Source organism: Haliotis rufescens, unplaced genomic scaffold (genome assembly GCF_023055435.1).
Source record: "Haliotis rufescens isolate VD_foot unplaced genomic scaffold, xgHalRufe1.0.p SCAF_23, whole genome shotgun sequence".
In the NCBI taxonomy this organism is placed as follows: domain Eukaryota; kingdom Metazoa; phylum Mollusca; class Gastropoda; order Lepetellida; family Haliotidae; genus Haliotis; species Haliotis rufescens.
The window spans coordinates 3,457,313-3,469,575 of record NW_025963924.1 but is presented as its reverse complement, the minus strand read 5'-3'; positions in this window follow the sequence as shown (position 1 = coordinate 3,469,575).

Genomic DNA, 12,263 nt, shown 5'->3' with positions numbered 1-12,263 from the left:
ACACCAGTCATTAAAGCAAAACACGCAGTGAAATACATAGCACATCTCCTCTGTTACCCAATAACAATCATAATCAGGATTCCAAGGCCTTGGTAACAACCATGCGATTCTATTGATAAGAACCTAGCCGGTTAAACCAATAACTCTGACCTGCCCACTGGTCTGTGGCAAGGCGGTCTTCTGCGAGCACCACTATTATCGAATATTGAGTCACCGGCAGAGCATTTGAGGTCAGGAGAGGCCTGATCAAGCTCCGAGCGATCAGAATAATTCTTGAGATTATTAAAACATAAAAGAACCCATGCCAGATGACCGACTGAACCAATTTTTACTTTTGACTTGTCGGCTCCTGTTACATCGTAATCGGATGTTGGCATGCGCAAATTTCCTTTTTGAATTTCCTTTCTTCTTCCGATTACACAAGAGATATTGGCCTAGGAGTAGAAATTATTGCTGCCGCGATGACTTAGCCCATTAGAGGCAGGAAATTGATAGGGAACAATGACTTTGCTTTGCCGACTGAGCATAATCACTGGCTCACCCATGCCGGATAGTTACAGTCGACCATAATAGGAGGGAGCATTGGCTTCTTTGAAGTTTAGGCCAAGTAATAACTTTTCTTGGTTCTCAGCACCAACCGACCCGACAATTCGGCCCGATACAAGTTTCAGTGTTTTTCCCATTCTAACAGTTTATCCAGTTCCGGATTATTTAGAGTTATTTCCATTGAAGTTGAACTTTTTAATATAATCATTCTCGCCTTAGGCAATTCAGTTGGCGATTTTGTATATAAGGAAGCTGTGGTATTGTGATTTAAGTTGGAAATAGATATAGAAAATCAATCCTTCTTAACTAACCTAAAATGTTATGAGAAACGAAAAAGCATTATATGGCCTTACACATTTTCACATCTTGCTGTAAGGGAATAGTTGGACTCTTGGAATGTTTAAAATGTTGAATTGCGAATCAGTTCATCTCATCCGGAAATTAATAATAATCCGTAAAGGATCTAATTCCAGGGATAGCCATGCATCAGTTAGAGTGAAAGGCAATATGAGTCGGCGCATTCACCGTGGCAACCATAGGCATGCTTTTTTTAATATGAGACAGGGGACTTCTATACAGAATACATAAACAAAGCAAAAGCCATGTATTTTGATAGGATTCATACATCAGGATTCGGGATTATCTGTGTAGAATGAATGAAAATATGCATATTTGTAATAAGATTCCGAAAATAGGATTTTCTACATACAGAAATAATAATGCTGCATCCATGCTTTAATCTTAAGCAGGGAATGAGATTATTTACATAAAATAGGCGATAATGTGGATGTGGACTCAGAAAAGATAATTATTTTTACATAGTTGTAATGACAACCATGTTTCATGAGGATTTGGAACGGGGGATTATGGTAGATCCGAATAAATATCAGCAGGTACAATTAACCTATGCTTCATGATCTGGTCCCCATTGTAAGTCGCCATCAAGACGTTGGAATAAATGAGAAGTGACACACTGAGACTCTGTGTGTGTGTGTGTATTTTGGGTATTCATCAACAAATAGAATCATAAACATAATTTTATGTACACGTGCATAATAAAAACATTTAATGCCCTGAATCATTTTTTTAAAACTGCTAATTTCCGAGAGCCTATATGTACACGGCATGAAAAGTTTCCGTTTTCCTTAAACCTTCCAGATACCTGCACATTTTGGTTCTGGAAACCGTCCACGAAAATTGTCAAACATTTGTTGGTGCATTTTGTTCATTAAAGTGCGAAACAATCATTTACTTCTGAAAATTAATGAGAAAAGTGAAGGTATCCAGAAGGTATCTGGATGTAAACCTTCTTCATGTATTGTTTCTAGTAGATTAGAACCACCATTGCACATATAAAACCCATCTGGGGGGTACGGGTGGCCCAGTCTTCTAAGGCGCCGCGATTCGCTGTGCAGAGTTGCGTCCCTTGGGCACGCCAGAAACCTATGATTGTGGGTTCGAATCCCGGTTCGCCCCGATTATGTTTCTAGGTTTGTCAGCACCATACCCGTGCCCGTTGGTTTCACCGAAGTGGTAAACGTCTGAGACCTGCATCACTTCGGGCTTTCCTCCCACATTAAGCTGACACGCCGTGATATAACTGGAATACTGTTAAAAGCGGCGTTAAACCCAACTCACTCACTCACTCACATCCATCTGTGTGATAATAAAATAATTGCTTATGTATCTGTTATTATATAGTTCGGAGATGCAAATAGCGCTGGGGTTAGCCTACCGCCCAAACATAATCACAGACTAAAACAAGTCTTATATCTAAAATCAATTCGAGCGCGTGGTGCCAGGACCATGAACATCGGGTGTGGTCCTTGCCGTTCAATGACCCTCAAGTGCCCATCTTGTAACAAAACAATTTAGACTCATTCCCACGTTGAACTGAAATCAAGCGAAAACAAAACGTCGCCATGGTTTAAACTAGTCAATAGTAGGTGGGCCCAAGCATGATTAAACCCTCATAATTACTATGGACGGGGCAGAAAAGCAGATGGACACTGATTATGGAGATTACGATAAAAGACACAGGGTTCAACCCCTCATCTCACCAGACAAACCGATTAAGCGTGTGCCCCCGTCCTCCCTGTACCCCTCCCTTTATGACCCCAGGGGAGGGGTAACGAGGTATCACGTGCAGGGAGAGAAGCACACAATGCATGCGGTTATTTGGAGTACGTGGGTGGCTGGACACATGTTTTACACAGTAAGTGTCGCAATTATAAAGCGTCAGCCTTGAATATGGACTGGGCTTCACGCTGATCTGGGTTAATAAGATCTTTGTGGCAATAGGTTAGGATAATTAAAATTTAATGAGTTCTGAGCATGCCGAATTTCTTCTTCTGTTGAAAGCGTGAATGAAAGAATGAATTGTTCGGAGTGTCACAAAGACTGAATGGATTATTTATTATCGTCATTCGGGTCTTAAAAGAAGGTTTGGTAGCGACAAGTTGGCATAACTCACGGACAGTTTCCTTCGGGCATAAAAACATAAAAGGTTGCTCGTCTGTTTATTTTATATTTCAGAATGGCATTGTCTTGACTGCTCAGTTTGAACAAAAACATGGGAAAGAAATGGTCATACATTTGTATATTGTTTGTAACGGTGAAGAAAACTAGGGTATTTATATGCCATTTTGAAAAGCAATGTCCAATTTTGGAAAGTATCACAAAAGTTTGTGGGGCGATGGGTTAGATTAGCGGTGTAATCGGTGGCCTCTCGCGCCGAAAACAGAGTTCGATTCCTACATAAGATCAATGGAAAGTCTATTCTGGGCATCCCTGTGCACAGATGCAAAGACATGTCATTGTGTCTGGACTAGCAAAGGGTTAGAATGGTGTTACCTTTTCAGCTACTCTGTCTGAGTGTGTTGGGTTTAACGCGGCTTTTAACAGTATTCCAGTTATATCGCGGCGTATCAGCTTAATGTGGGAGGAAAACCCGAAGTGATGCAGGTCTCAGACGTTTACCACTTGGGTGAAACCCACTAGCACTGATATATATGGTGATGTCAAACATAGAAACATAATCGGGGCGAACCGGGATTCGAACCCACGATCATAGGTTTCTGGTGCACCCAAGGGACGCAACTCTGCACAGTGAAATGAGACTCCTAGACGAATACGCCACCCACGCCCCTAACAATACGAAAATATGTGGATCGACAAGGCAAACTGTCAAAAGGTCTTCCATACAATTTTTGCGTATACATCGAAAATGTGCGAAATGTACGCACTGATTAACTATGTACAGAGGAACAGGGAAGTGTAACGTTTTCTATACACTTTGCTCACTACATTTACAATTCGCAGCCTCGAAACGAACCACACATCTCGGCCCTAATCTGCGCGTTCAGTAAGTTTGAATCAGGTAAACGGACAGGACATCCCGCTCGCCTCATTTCTCAGATTGGCATTATTTCTGGTATTGAGCGAGACATTTCTGGTATTGAGCGAGACATTGACGCACTTTATAGCTGTTGCAGATTGTCATTACATTGCTTTATCTACCCGTCGATCAGCAGCTCGTCTCATCTGGGCGGAGCAGAGCGACTGCAGCACGTACACACTGTGGTCAAAGCACGTTGTTAGATCCAAATCGCCGCCTGTCGTTTGAGTTGTGATTGGTGGCCACGCTGATGTTTTGAAGCGCTGATGCGTCTGGAGTGATCTATCCCAGCAAAATACTTAGATGAAGGGAAGCGAGATGGCAAAGAGAGTAATTGCATATCATTCGAAAAAGATAAGAGAAAACGTTTGATTTTTCGTAAATTGAAAAGTTGACAGTAGTGATTCTTCTCATGGCTGTTCGTTGGAGTAGCCTAGTGGTTAAAAGTGTGGCTCGTCACGCCGAAGACCCGGTTCGATTCTCCGAAGGGGTACACTGTGTGCAGCCCCTATCCTGATACGCTTGAAATATTGATAAAAGCGTCGTAAAACCTCACTGACTGACTATATGATGTTTGTATAACAATGCAACGCATGTCGATAACCTTTGTGTAAAACTCATCACAGATAGGACTCAAAGTGTCCAATATATAGCACTTATTTTCATATAGTATTACTGTTTGTTTGTTGGTTGGTTGGTTAACGCCGCACTCAGAAATATTCCAGTTATACGACGGCGGTCTGTAAATAATCGAGTCTGGACTAGGCAATCCAGTGATTGTTATTATGAGCATCGATCCACGCAATTGGGATACGATGACATGCATCAACCAAGTCAGCGAGCCTGACCACCCGATCCCGTTAGTTGTCTCTTACGACAAGCAAGCATGGGATGCTGAAGACCTATTCTAACCCGGATCTTCACGGGTACATAGCATTACTGTAATATATTGACATATACTACTAAAAGAAGCTAAGGATCACTTGATTCTTTCATTTACTATATATTTCTTCAGTCATGCCATGATAAATGCGCTATAGTTATATCAAAGAATGGGGGCACGGGTGGCCCAGTCGTTTAAGGCGCCGCGATTCGCTGTGCAGAGTTGCGTCCCTTGGGCACGCCAGAAACCTATGATTGTGGGTTCGAATCCCGGTTCGACCCGTTTATGTTTCTAGGTTTGTCAGCACCATACCCGTGCCCGTGGGTTTCACCGAAGTGGTAAACGTCTGAGACCTGCATCACTTCGGGCTTTCCTCCCACATTAAGCTGACACGCCGTGATATAACTGGAATATTGTTAAAAGCGGCGTTAAACCCAACTCACCCCCCTCTATCAAAGAATCGTGTGGTGCTGAACAGTAGTATTTTTAATTCGGTCAGTAATCAAGCTATGCCGTTTCATGTTTCATTGTATGTTTTTTATCAGTTGCCATCAATCGAAGTGGGACCATCACCCAGCCTCTCCACAATGAAGTCAAACCGGCGTCTTCTGCGTGATGTAAGAACGAACGCTTTAACCACTGCGCTATTCTGCCCATTTTGATTAGTAATGAATTCAAATAAGATAACTTTACGTTTTGATTTACGACCCTTGAACCAATATTTCCTCAATATCACGACAGGGAACACCATGCATAGTTTACTGATTACACACAGCGAAATCAAACCCAGGCCCTTGGCGTGACTAGACCAGCAAACGCTTTAACCACTAGACTACCGATCGCTACATACGGCTCATTATTCCCCAGCACATTGAGTATGTTTAATTTAATTCAATTTATTTTATTACATTTCTAGGGATGCAATGTTTTATATAACAGTAACCCACGCTTATAAGAGTCTAAGGGTGACCAAGCTCTATGAAATATCTGGTTGGTGTCATCTGACCCGATGGGGTGATATATTAGTTATAAATGTCTTAAACAAATACGTTATTGTTGAAAATAATACCTTATCGCGAATTATTAAAAAACATGTTTTCTTTACACATTAACCTCAATACATGACTATTACGATCGATATATTGATTTCAAGATTTTGAGACAACCCCTCATATGAACTCCAAGCTATAATACAATAATATATGTATTATAGCTCGGAGTTCATATGAGGGATGGTCTCAAAATCATGTACGCATAAATACGGTCTGAGATATGTACTATGTTTGGGTCATACGTCTGTTGTATATACCTACATTATGTCCCCAGTGTCAATGCCTACCCTGCGAGAACGCTAGAGTACCCACGTGTCCTCTACCAGACAACGCCAATATTCCTGTTGCTCGATTAAAACTTGTGAAAGAGGGAGACTACCACTCGACGCTCGGCTAGGACCGCACCGAGAGCAATAAGGGATATATTATCGAGGAGCCACCGCCACTTTCAAGTGACCCTCAAGAAGCGGCATTGTCCCCTCAGCCTGGACGGAGGGGGCTGGTCGTGTTTAGACCCTACCCTCACGAGTGTTCGAAGTGCTGATTAAGTGGCCACGCTATTGCTTCATATGTCGCTCGTATATTGGTAGAAGTGGTGTTTGGTAGGCTTATGGCGTAGAAGGATTTGACAGCGTTAGATCCAAATCCGTGTTTTAGTCATCTCAGCATAGAGTGATTGTGTAGTTCCTTTCTGTGAAATTGTTTGTTTGTTGTTTTATATTCAAGTATATGCCGGCCTGTAAGTAATCAGATAATCCTGTGATTGATATTATGAGCAACGATCCAGGCTGTCGGGATACGTTGTGTCAATCCGGAATTTTAATCCAGAATCCCAACACAGATGTTGCCCTTTACCTGTGTACGTGTTTGAGTGGGACGCTTCAAGAGGAAAACAAGACATTCAAGTAAAGTAACTGTACATGCATTCTGAATGAGGAACGGTTTGTCATCTTGTTTAAGGCCTTGGGAAATGAAGCAAAGATACACTGCCGGGCAAAAGAAAGTAAACGCTTGAAAACTAGATTTAATATTAAAAAAATACAAACGTTATCAAAACGTTACAAAACTGGAAACAGTCGCCGAAACACTGCAAACTTAAGATCCAAAAAACAACTATGATACCCGTATCATATACATCACCATCGAATAAGCATTTCTTGTTTGTTTCATTTTTAGCCATCATCAAGCATAGGTGTATATTTTCTTTTGCGTGGAAGTTTAATACGAGGGAGATTATATTGATTAACTGAGTGAGTATGGTTTTACGCCGCGCTTTTAGCAATATTCCAACAATATCACAGCAGGGGACACCAGAAATGGGCTTCACACATTGTACCCATGTCGGGAATTGAACCCGGGTCTTCGGCGTGACGAGCGAACGCTTTAACCACTAGGCTACCCGACCGCCCCGGAGATAATATTGAATTAACCACGATTGATTATGATTTTGAAAAGTAGCCATTAAGCGACCAATATCATTAACATCTTGTGGGGTAGGGTACTTGTAAAGCGTCATGCCGTTGACCCGGGTTTGATTCCTTACAAAGCCTGAAGCCTATTTCTGGTATCCCCTGTCCTCTGAAATCTTGCTGTGAACGGCGCCATATCATACTCATTCATTTCTTTGAAAATGGACACCAGAAGCCTTGTCTCCCTCGTTTACTGATCAAAGAACAATTGTCAACACAATTTAATCATAATGTCTCTTTATTAAGTACTGAATTCGATGTCCTAGATCCATAGACTGGCCCCAGTCACGACAGAGATCCACTGTGAAGGTTTGGTTTGGTTTGGTTTGGTTTGTTGTTTAACGCCGCACTCAACAATATTCCAGCTATATGACGGCGGTCTGTAAATAATCGAGTCTGGACCAGACAATCCTGTGATTAATATCATGAGCATCGATCCACGCAATTGGGACCGATGACATGTATAAACAAAGTCAGCGAGCCTGACCACCCGATCCCGTTAGTCGCCTTTTACAAGCATAGTCGCCTTTTACGGAAAGCATGGGTTGCTGAAGACCTATTTTACCCCGGATCTTCACGGGTCCCACTGTGAAGGAGAGCAATGCATAGCAGCGGACAGGAACACTGCTAGTTTCCCTTCCGCCCAACACTCACTGTAATGCTATATCCCTATATGAAGCAAGTCTAGATTTTTCACAGTTTCAGGTTATAAGTCTGCCATCTCACTGGGGCTCCTTTTCAGTTTAAATGTAGTTGTTGTTTCTATCCAAATTATATTCATTATAGTTTCAGAGACTAAGTGTCAATCTAGGACACACTCTGTACACGCCATTGCTCCAGTTGGTAAAAAACTAATGTCAAAACTGTTTGAAATTAGAGTACACCAGGTGCACATGGAGCCGACAGTTACGCAGGGCCCTGTCGCATACGTCATTGTACTCGACATGCACTTGTCACGTAAAATTCAGTTGGAGTACATTCATGAACTTCCGATCAGACGTTGCAGCTGGGTTCCGTCTCCTAATGTAAATTAAGGACATTGTTTCAGTGGTAACAAAAAAAACCTTCGCGCAATTGAATTACCTCTGTCCGCATAAAATGGGAAGCTTAGGCTGGGTTCCGTCTCTTCATATTAAGACATTGCTCCAATGGTTAAAACTAATTTTAGAACGTCGTCAAATTAAAGCACATCCGCTCACATCAGATCGGACGTTTATGTAACGTTTTCTGATGTAAAAAGGCATTGCTTGAAAGGTTAGATCTCGTGCAACTTGAGGACAGCCTTTTCCGTGGATCTTTTCTATAGTCTGGAGGAAATATAGGTCGCGCTCGCAACCAAGGCACGGTGGATGGAATCCTGGAGATGATAGGCATGGTTTGATCGTTGTTTGACGCAGTAGACAATATTCCAGCAAGTAACGTCGGCCTGCCACAAAGCGTGTCTTGGTCAACCAAAACTAGTGGCTGATAGTATGAGCAGCGTGCCGGACGCCTCCATACGCAAGCAACCAAGCCACCGAGCCTAATATAATGACCTATTAAATTCTTACCCGTCTCCTCACGGGGCTTGGGAATGAGCAGGTAAGGATGCAGGTCTTTGGAAAATGAGGGAGCACGGGTGGACCAGTCGTCTAAGGCGTCGCGATTTGCTGTGCAGGGTTGCCTCCCTTGGGCACGCCAGAATCCTATGAGTGTGGGTTCGAATCCCGGTTCGCCCCGATTATGTTTCTAGGTTTGTCAGCACCATACCCGTGCTCGTGGGTTTCACTAAAGTGGTAAACGTCTGAGACCTGCATCACTTCAGGTTTTCCTCCCACAAAAAGCTGACACGCCGCGATATAACTGGGATACTGTTAAAGCGGCGTTAAACCCAACTCACTCACTCACTTTGAAAAATGGGGGGTGCATTTATTTGGAAATTTGGTTCAATAACCATGTATTTTTTGCAAGTAGGTGCGTCACAGTGTTGTAATAGGTTTACTCTTCGTATTGCGGTCACCGATCACATTTGCGATTGCATAAACGTTTATTTTTCGTGTGTTTTAAACATGAGGGTGCACGACCACGTCACATTTGGAAAATAATTCCCCTCATCCCCACCACACACACGTGTACACAAACCCACATCCTAAAACACGCTCTCTCACACACAAACACGCTCTCTCTCTCACACACACACACACCAATTCGTACCCACGCCACCTACATACAAGCACCACCCACGTACACCCCACCCTCCATCCCTCACCCACTCCCCCAACACACGCGCGCACACGCACACACACACACACTAACACACACGCACGCACACACCCTAACTAGCACGCATACACACCACGCTCTTGATACACTTGTACAGGCTCAAGGCAACTGATGCAGCGACAGAGAGATAGACAGACAAGCTTAAAAGGCTCAAGTCATTGGCCGGCTTCTGGCCTCTACATCGCTCTAATTCAAAACTGATGGCGAGGATTCTCTCTGCGCATCATTTAAACTAATATGGCTGTTAAACACAGCTGTACAAATTCAGTTCATAAGTCATTGCCAATAGTTCCGAAGTTTTAATAAAACTGTTTATCTCTTACAAAGTAAGCGTCGTACCATAAGTTAGATAACTCTCTAAGTGTACTTTATTTAATACAAGTGACGAGTTGTACAAATGTATATAGTGACGGTCGAGCATAATATTATTTTGGGTAATATTTGGATAACACTGGCGTTTTAAGTGTGCATACAGAGGACACTGTAACAAAGTGAAACTCATCCTCATCCTCCCCAGCCTCCTCATCATACTCTCTATCTAATCTGCTGTCTACCGTTTTCTACGTGTAATGATTGTGATGAAAGTGTGTTCAGTTAAGACATATCTATGTTGATATTTTAATTCTTAATAAATAGTCTTCCAATTTAAAATAATCTATAAATTCTTTTTTCACAAAAGGACGAGACGTAGACTCGTGCATGTCTCCATACCCGTCTGAAATCTTAATCATCTATAATCTTTAAGCCGTTGTGTTAATGACCGAACAAAATTTGGAATATCAGTGCTTACAATGGATCCAGCCACGAGGGAGCAGCCATTTCCGTCTCGGGGTTGGGAGGGAAGGGTAACTTTTGATTTGAAATCAGGTTCTTTTTATCACAAAGAGCTCAATTATAGTTCTTAACAAAAACAGGTGCTCAATTATATCTTTTTCTTTTGACATGTTAAAATAGGGGGCAAGAAAAGTACACATTGTTGTTTCTACCAATGTATATGATAATCGGGTGAGGTGAGGTGAAATGGGGTTTAACGTCACGTTCAAGATTGTTGCGCTTACATTGCGACGTGCATGCCACAGTTTAACATGAATACCCGACTCAGACACAGTATACTGACTCCGAGCAGACCAGTCCTTGTTTTAGCCCCTCAATGCTGAGCGTCAGACAGGGTAACAACAAGTACCATCTTTTAACGTCTTTTGGTATGACGCGGCCGGGTATCGAACACCGAATCTTCCGCTGTCCGGGCGGACACTCTACCTCTATACCACGGAGGCGGTCGTATATGAAAATCAACAAAACTGGGGTTCTAATATTCTTAAAGGACAAATCTTTTTTTTTAAATTTAAATTTAAATTTTTCACTGAAATGTCATTGAAATTAACTTTAACTTATAGTCATACAGTCAACGGTAGTCATTATACTATGTCTTGTTTATTTACCTCGACGTTTTACCCTTCGCAAAGTCAACATACATTTCATGACCCCAAGTCCTGAATTGCTGCAGAATAAAACAAACAACAAAACGACGCTTCCATGATTTCGAACACTCATCTGCTTTTGATGAAATTCTCATGCACGGCCAACTGAAGATAATTATTGACTGTTCCGGAAACTCGGATAGGTAATAAACATCAAACAGCGCCATCTAGCGTCAGCGTATTGAGATTTTACGCTCATAATTAGAAACATTTGACTGGCCGCACGTCTCTATCTCCCGACCCATACAAGACTGACCAGCGGTCCATCTCATCTCTGTTGACCAGTGCAATCACCCCCTCCACATGAACGCATTAGTCGACAGCAGTTACCCCAGCGTATCAAGTCGTCGTTATCTATATGCCGTTAAACCACTACATTCAAACACGGTTTTGAAAAGCCCTTGATTTTATCGCAGCTCCCTATCTTCCACTATTTGCACGAGTTTTCTGGTCTCGGCCTGTTCTGCTCAGATCAAAGGATTGGTCAGTCAGGGTCCAGTGTGTTGTAAGTGTCTGAATTGACTGATGGCCATCTCTCGCTTGTTAACGCCCATTCACGCGAGATGACCACCCGGTCACTCGCGACCATTTTCTGTTTCCGACGATAATAACTCCTTAGCGTAAATGTGAGGAATTTGGAGAGCTCTTCTGTCGCTCTGATGGGACATTTAGAATAAAAGTCAATCACCACCCACAAGTAGTAACTACATGTGATCCCCGGGCACCGCGTGCACGAAGAAGCGTTAAATGTTTGTTTATTACGACCACGAGACATCTTAAAATGTCTCGAATAAGGTTTAGCACGACTGGAGTTTGTATTTACGTTCAGTTTCATAATATTTTTTGGCGACTTGATTTTTGACATCCGGGAATCGGGGTTCTGCGTATGTCGTAACTCCCATACGCTAATATTGACTTGCGGCAGTCGTAGCCATTTTCGTATGTCTTAATTCCCATACGTTTACGTAGACTTACAAGTCGTAGCTCTACGGATGTCGTAACTTTTATTCTTTACCTTATACGTACGACAGTTGTAGATCTATGATTGTCGTTAACGTAGACTAACGACAGTGGAAACGCTATAGGGATGTCGTTTACGCCCATACTTTTACTAATACTTACATCCGATGTAGCTCTACGAACGTCGTAACTCCCTTGTGTTAACGTAGACTT